Genomic DNA, 7,960 nt, shown 5'->3' on the forward strand with positions numbered 1-7,960 from the left:
GGGATTTATACATTATACGGGTATTATACAGGCTTCATATGAACAGAGGAAATCTCCACTCGTCACTAGACTAATTTATACAATGTAAAATGGCATAGGCTGGCGCTAATAAAGTTAGCATGTTGTATTTGTTTGGAAAACATGTTTAGTATAAGACAGCTGTTTTGTCGATGAATGGTGTGAGTTGTAATGGAGCCAAACTGTGTGCCGTTATCTTTGTTAAATGTTGCTGTTGTCCCTGGTTTTACATGAGAAGAGGAATGTTGTATGCATGTTGTATTTGTGGGGAAAATGTTTCCAGATAAAGACAAGTGTTTGTCTGTGAATGCTGCGAGATATAGTGAAGCTGATTTGTGTACTTGTGTTTGAAATTGCCTCTATTAAGCCATATTTAATGTGTTTTGAATCATCTAAACTTTATAGCACTTCACGGAAATCTCTGCCGCCGACAAGTGTTTTGGAGGTGTAACTGCAGAGTGACACAGACACACCACCACAGAAGTAAAAATGCTCACAACACAGCAAAGGCGGCGTGCACTGTTTATGTGCGTAGGGTCTACGCACAACTATAAATCCCCCGCAGAAAAGTCCGTGACTAATGATGTTATACAAGTTCATTAGCGGAGCCACAGACCCAATTCCTTTGTCCTTTTTCCAAAATAAAAGCCTTCATGCGTTCAGAACACAGTCGATTCACACAAGGTTTGAGCTTAGCTTCCGTTTTAACATGCTGCGGTGGTAACAATGTTTACACAGTGACTGACATTACCACGAGTCAGTGACCACTGGGGGTGCCACAGAGTGGCCAATCAGATTGCCATGCCACCATGGAACAATCAAGCTGTGAGAGGATATCGACTCCATGAGAGTGGAAACTATATGTATTTTTGTCAGTTAGTGACAAGCTAACTAGTGGTGTGCCTAGTTTATATTGCACCATAAATTGTAAATTAAATTCTTTTTGTGTCAGAGTCAAAACTGTCACGGTTGGTAATGCAGAGAAAAAGGATCTAGACCTAATTGCAGTCAGTTTAGAAGGCAGCAGGATGAATTCAGTCAGTACATTTACATGACATTTAATTAAATGGTTCTTTTTCTAACTTCGTTCGGTGTTTCAATATGTGAATCGCTCTCGGCGTGACCATTACGGAAGCTCCAATGACACAACGTCTGTCTTGACAGACAGGTCGACTTGTGGGAGGCCCCGCCCCCTCTATATATCACAGTCGACCCCCCCCCCCCCCCCCCCCCCCCCCGACCAGGTCATTCTTGCTTTCTTCCCATGCGGAAACATTACTGAGCTCCCTCAGTGCATCCAGGAGAGTTGGATACCTGCTTAACAGCTAATAGACTTCCCGTTATAGGAGCACGTCGCCTAGCGTGGTACTGGCAGCGACTTGGATTGTGTTGGTAAGCTTTGTAAGAAGTGATTTAGGGACTGGGAACAGTGTCCGCGTTGTGGCAAGCTATTCCTGTGGGCTACAACATATTTATTTACAAAGTAGCCTCATTAGCTTTGGGCTAACGCCTCAAAACGCTAGCCCGGTCAGGTCAGCTAACATTAGCTTGTTGGCTAATGGGACTTTCGGAGCACATAGCTATCGTGTAGCGGTGGGCTATTACACGGATATAGCTAGGCTTACACCAGCTTTAACCGGCATTTTTCACAAGGCTAATGTGTCGAGACGAGCCGTGTATCCTAGGCTAACACCTAGTTCGTTGTGTTCTCTCTCCAGTGGACCATGTCTGCGCCCGTGGCCCCCACCAAAGGGTCTGAGCCGAAGGAGGCAGGGGGTGCCTCTCGCCTGTGTCCCGCGTCGTGCGGAGCGTCCATCTCGGGCAGGGATCCACACCCGTTATGCATCGTGTGCATGGGCGCTAAACACGCCCAGGCCTCACTGTTGGACCGCCTCGTGTGTACTCACTGCTCCGCGATGCCGGAGAAAATCTTGGAGAGGAGATTGAGAGTGGCGGTGACTAGCGCTAGCGGCCAAGACCCTAGCCTAGCTGCTCCAGCCACCGGAGCAAAAGCTGACCATCAGCTGCAAGCCTCGAAGGGCTGGGCGGACTTGATGGAAGAGGCTGATGCTCGGGATGTTCAGGTTATGCCCCCGCTGTTCGAGAACGAGGGTCTCATCGGACCGGGAGGCGAGAGCAACCCCATGGCCAGCGGCCCAGGACACGGACGGAAAAGAGAGGGACCTGTACAACGGTAAGCGTCTCCCTCCGGCCCATCCTCCAGCCAAACAGATGCTTCCAGCGGTCCCGGCCTGCATGAAAGAAATCAGCCATTTTTGGTCTAGCCCGTACAAGAGCAAGCTAGCTACACAGGGCTATTCCAAGCTGGAAGTGCACGGCATGGGTGATCTGGGGCAAATGGGTCAGCAGCTGGACTCAGGAGTCCCAAATCCAGCACTTTGGGACGAAATATGTGTGGTTAATGATCTCCTCCTGCACTCCTCTCAGGGAATGGTGCAGGGCAGCGGCCGCATCATGGGCCTAGCGGTGTCAGGAGAGAGAGCTCTCTGGCTGAACCTGTCTGGGCTGGGGGATGCACAAAAAGCAGAGGTGATGGACGCTCCCTACGACCCCACCAAGGGTCTCTTCAGCCCGGCTCTGCAGAAGATGAGGGAGACGAGCACCCTCAGTAAGCAGGAGGGTGAGGCTTTCGACCTGTGTTTGCCTCGTAAGCAGGCGCCGTGGCGGTCGCGAGAGGGAGGCAGCCCGAGGCCAAGACGGCGCACAGACACGCGTCTGGCCGCAGCGAGCAGCAGCCGAGAGTGGGGAACAACAAGCCGTGGGGAAAACAGTCTTTCGCTGCGGTATCGGCGAAATGCCATCCTCCACACCCCGCAGAGGGGAAGAAGAGGCACTCTACCTAACACACCCAGCCCCTCTCTCACCCCCTCCTTCTCCGGAAAAAAGGAGAAGAGGAGAGGAGGTGAATTCTTGCCCCGCACAGTTCAGCGCTGCGGCTCTTGGTTCTCAAGCCAGCAGCCAAGGTTTTCCTCCCCTCTCTTCATGAGAGGAGGAAGCGGGACTGTTATGTCAGTGCCACCAAGCACTTTCACCCCAAGTGTCGCCAAGCACTCACACTCTGTGTTCTCAAGCACTGGTTCATGTCCCCAGGTTGACAGAAATAAAAGCAGCAACTTCGCAGCCAGGCAGGAAGCCAAGGGCGAGTTGCACCCCACAAAAAATGAAAATAATAAGCAAAATGAGGGAGAGGGGTCATACCTCTCCCCTCCCTCAAGAGGGTGCTATTGCCCCTCTAGAGGGACGTCTCTCCCCTCTCACAGAGGGAGAGACGGCACAGAGAGGCTCCGTAGGACCTCTCGCTACACAGGAGGGAAACTGGCGCGCATGCGCAGTTCACCCTTGGGTACTGTCAACTGTCACTCGGGGATACAGACTACAGTTTGCTATGAAACCACCGACATTCAACGGTGTTTTAGAGTCAGTGGCGGAGGGGGAAGCTGCAGGTGTTACAGAAGGAGATCACATCTCTTTTAACCAAGAGAGCAATCAGAGTGGTCCTGAGAGAGGAGAGTCAGCAGGGTTTCTACTTGCGGTACTTCCTCATTCCAAAAAAGGGGAGCGCTGCGCTCCGCCCTATTTTGGATCTTCGTGTATTAAACAGTCACTTGAGAAAATACACATTCAGAATGTTAACACACAAGGCGCTGTGTCAGTGTATCCGCCCGACCGGTTTGTGACAATAGATTTGGCAGACGCATATTTTCACATAGACATCCTCCCTGCACACAGGAAATTTCTCAGGTTTGCGCATCAGGGCATAACCTACGAGTATCTAGTTCTTCCGTTTGGGCTGTCACTAGCCCTTCGGGTGTTCAGCAAGTGTGTGGAAGCAGCGTTATCTCCATTAAGGGACAGCGGCATCAGGATTATTTCATACATAGACGATTACCTGATATGCTCTCGTTCACAAGAAGAAGCACACAGAGATGCAGAAACGGTGACGTCACATCTCATGAGCCTGGGCTTCAGAATAAACTGGTCCAAAAGCCGATTGCAACCCGCACAATGCACGGTTTATCTGGGTCTCAGCATAAACTCCCTCTCGTATTGTGTCTCACAGGAGAGGATACAGGCATTCACTCAGTGTTTGGCCCGTTTCCAGCTTGGTGCGGCTGTGCCATTCAGAGTCTGCCTGCGGCTACTGGGTTTGATGGCATCAATCATATCGGTAGTGAGGCTGGGCCTCCTCATGATGAGGGATGTGCAGAGATGGGTGGCATCATTAAAACTGTGCCCCCGGCGTCACCTCCGCCCTTTGGTGACCGTTTCACCAGAGGGCATGGCGGCTCTCCATCAGTGGCAGAACCCGGCGATTTTCTCTCAGGGAGCGCGCCTGGGGACAGTAGCGTCGAGGGTTGTCATGACGACGGACACGTCGCTGACAGGATGGGGAGCGACCTTTGAGGGCAGAGCTGTGAACGGCATCTGGCCATCGGAGCTGACCCATGCTCACATAAACTATTTGGAGTTAATGGCAGTATTTCTAGCACTGAAACATTTTTTGTCGCTCCTCAGGGACAAACATGCTCTATTAAAGTCCGACAACTCCACAGTGGTGGCGTATGTGAACCGTCAGGGGGGCACATGATCGTTGCAGCTACACGAATTGGCTCGCAAGATTATTCTGTGGAGCAGCTCTCGGCTCAGGTCGCTGCGGGCGACGCATGTGGCAGGAGTACTGAACAGAGGAGCGGATCTCATGTCAAGAGGAAATCCTTTGTTTGTGGAGTGGAAACTTCATCCCCAAGTTGTGGCTCAGGTGTTTCAGAGATACGGCCAGGCTGCCGTAGATCTGTTCGCATCGCAGGAAAATGCACAGTGGCCTCTGTATTTCTCCCTGGCAGACGCAAATGCACCATTGGGTGTGGATGCATTGGCTCACCCGTGGCCAGAAGTCCTATTGTACGCGTTCCCTCCCCTAAGTCTGATTTCCCCCACTCTAGCCAGAGTGAGGGAGCAGGGTTTGTCACTGATCCTGATAGCACCACGGTGGCCATCCAGACACTGGGTGGCAGAGATAGTGCAGCTGTTGTTGGGCCAGCCGTGGCCCCTCCCGCTGCGCAGGGACCCCTTGTCCCAGGCCGGGGGGGAGATTTACCATCCCCACCCTGAACTGGTGGCACTCTGGGCCTGGCCCGTGAAAGGCTGAATCTGGATGCAGTCGGACTGCCCCCCAGTGTGATCGACACTATTCAGTGTGCGCGGGCCTCTTCCACCCACTCGCTATACAGTGGTAAATGGCGGGTATTTGAGAAGTGGTGCGAGGAGAGGCAGATTGTCTCCTTTCAATGCTCAGTGAGGGATATCCTCTGTTCTCTTCAGGACCTGTTGGACAGAGGGAAAGCCTTTTCCACAATTAAGGTTTACTTGGCGGCTATCTCAGCATGCCATTTGGGCCTGGGTGATAAAACACCGAGCCAACACCCATTGGTGGGCAGCTTTATGAAAGGGGTGCACCGCAAACGCCCTGTTTCTAGGCCCCTGGTGTTGTTATGGGATCAATTCAATCAATCAATCAATTTTATTTATAAAGCTCAATATCACAAATCACAATTCTGGTTCTAGCAGTGGTGCTAGATGCCCTTTCTTGACATCCATTTGAACCTTTGGAAGGTGTGGGATTGAAGTTCCTCTCACTCAAAACTGCGGCGCTCTTAGCTTTGACTACAGCAAAGTGAGTGAGTGATCTACAGGCACTGTCGACACGCTCAGCCTGTATGCAGTTTGCCCCAGGGAGATCTAAGGTGTGTTTCAATCAATCAATTAATCAATTTTATTTATAAAGCCCAATATCACAAATCACAATTTGCCTCACAGGGCTTTACAGCATACGACATCCCTCTGTCCTTAGGACCCTCGCAGCGGATAGAGAAAAACTCCAACAGTAATCCGCATGACACAATGAGACAGAGAGACAGAGAGAGAGATGCAGGTAATAACAGTAGCTTACAACAACATTATTGAAAGTAATAATATTATAGTTATAGTTCTGGCTACTGTGGTACAATATGTTGAAAGTATGTATTAATATCTGGCAGTATACATGTGTGACAATAGTCATATGTGTATAATAACAGTAGAAGTATGACTAATGACTAATGATGGCAGCAGCAGCAGGAGGCATCTGGCAGGACCACGGCAGCAGCACAACCACACACGTCACGCTGTCCAGGCACCGCTGCGATATGAGTTAATCTGAGAGACAGTGGAGCACAAAGGCTCCGGAGAAGAAGCCGAGTTAGTGACATCCAGAATGGCCGAGTTAGCAAGATGCAGTAATAGAATACGAAAGAGAGAGAGAGAGAGAGAGAGAGAGAGAGAGAGAGAGAGAGAAAGAGAGAAGGTGCCCGGTGTATTATAGGGGGGTCCTCCAGCAGACTAGGCCTAAGTCAGCCTAACTAGGGGCTGGTACAGGGCAAGCCTGAGCCAGCCCTAACTATAAGCTTTATCAAAGAGGAAAGTCTGTTTAAGGCCTAACCCGGCCTTTGTACCTAAAGTAGTGGAGTCTGCGTACAGGTGCCCCACAGTGGAACTGGGGGCTTTTCACCCTCGCCCGTTTGAGACAGCGGAGGATCGCAGACTGAATACTTTATGCCCAGTGCGGGCATTACGTCTGTATGTAGATAGGACAGCAGGGTTCCGGAGGAGTGACCAGCTGTTCGTGTCCTGGGCTACGCCCCACAAGGGGAAACCACTGTCCCGCCAGAGGTTATCCCACTGGATTGTGGATGTCATAGAGCTGGCTTACAGATGCAGGGGCCTGCAGCCTCCTGCAGGGTTAAAAGCTCACTCCACCAGAGGCATGGCTATGACATGGGCTCTGTTTAAAGGGGTCAGAGTTGAGGACATTTGTGCTGCCGCAAGTTGGGCCACACCACACACATTTGTGAGATTTTACAGGCTGGACATTTCTGACACGTCCCTAGCCCATGCGGTGCTGGGGACGGGGGCTTCGGAGGCCATTTAATACGTCAGACTGGGTCGTGGAGCCGGATTGCTTCAGGAGAACATGCAGTCCGGGAGTGGGCCATATCTCCCATAGTGAAACACTGAACGAAGTTAGAAAAAGAACGTTGGGTTACTTAACGTAATCCCTGGTTCTTTGATAACAGAGTGAGGTGTTTCACTAACATTTCCCTCCTTGGGGGGGGGGGGTCGACTGTGATATATAGAGGGGGCGGGGCCTCCCACAAGTCGACCTGTCTGTCAAGACAGACGTTGTGTCATTGGAGCTACCGTAATGGTCACGCCGAGAGCGATTCCCATAGTGAAACACCTCACTCTGTTATCAAAGAATCAGGGATTACGTTAAGTAACCCAACGATTTATTGTGTTAGTCCAACTAAAACCAGACTTGTGAATACATGTAACCATGTTAGTGCAACTGAAATTTTACCAAATTGAATTTCTCAAAGTTAGACTAACACACCCAGTGTGATTTGAGTTGATTACTCCTGCATGTAAACAGTCAATCGGACCCAAACTGGCCAAGGCGCTCTGTGCATGCTCCATAGTTTCCACCCCGGGCTTTGACCTGGAAGTCAAATAGTATTAAATTCGTAACAGAAGAAGAGAGGAAAAAGAAAAAGTAAAGTGTACAGCATGTACAAAATGTACAGACCTGTAAAGCTGTCCATAGTACCAGCTTGCAGCTTGCTAACAATAGCTAATGTATTTGTCAATTGTTTGGTCAATAGCCTACAAACAAGCTGAAAGGGGGCATATCACCACCTATTGTGGCGGAGTCTGATATACCTTGGTCAATAAGTCAATTCCGCCCCTCTGCTTGTATACTGGGACAAGGACAGTAGACCAATTAAATGGCCTAGTCGAGCTGTAACCATAACTCAACTTAACTGTGCATGTAAATGTACTGAGTGATTTATTACAGTAAAGCTTACAGAGTCCATGTAACACCAAT

Source organism: Epinephelus lanceolatus, chromosome 17 (assembly GCF_041903045.1).
Source record: "Epinephelus lanceolatus isolate andai-2023 chromosome 17, ASM4190304v1, whole genome shotgun sequence".
In the NCBI taxonomy this organism is placed as follows: Eukaryota; Metazoa; Chordata; class Actinopteri; order Perciformes; family Serranidae; genus Epinephelus; species Epinephelus lanceolatus.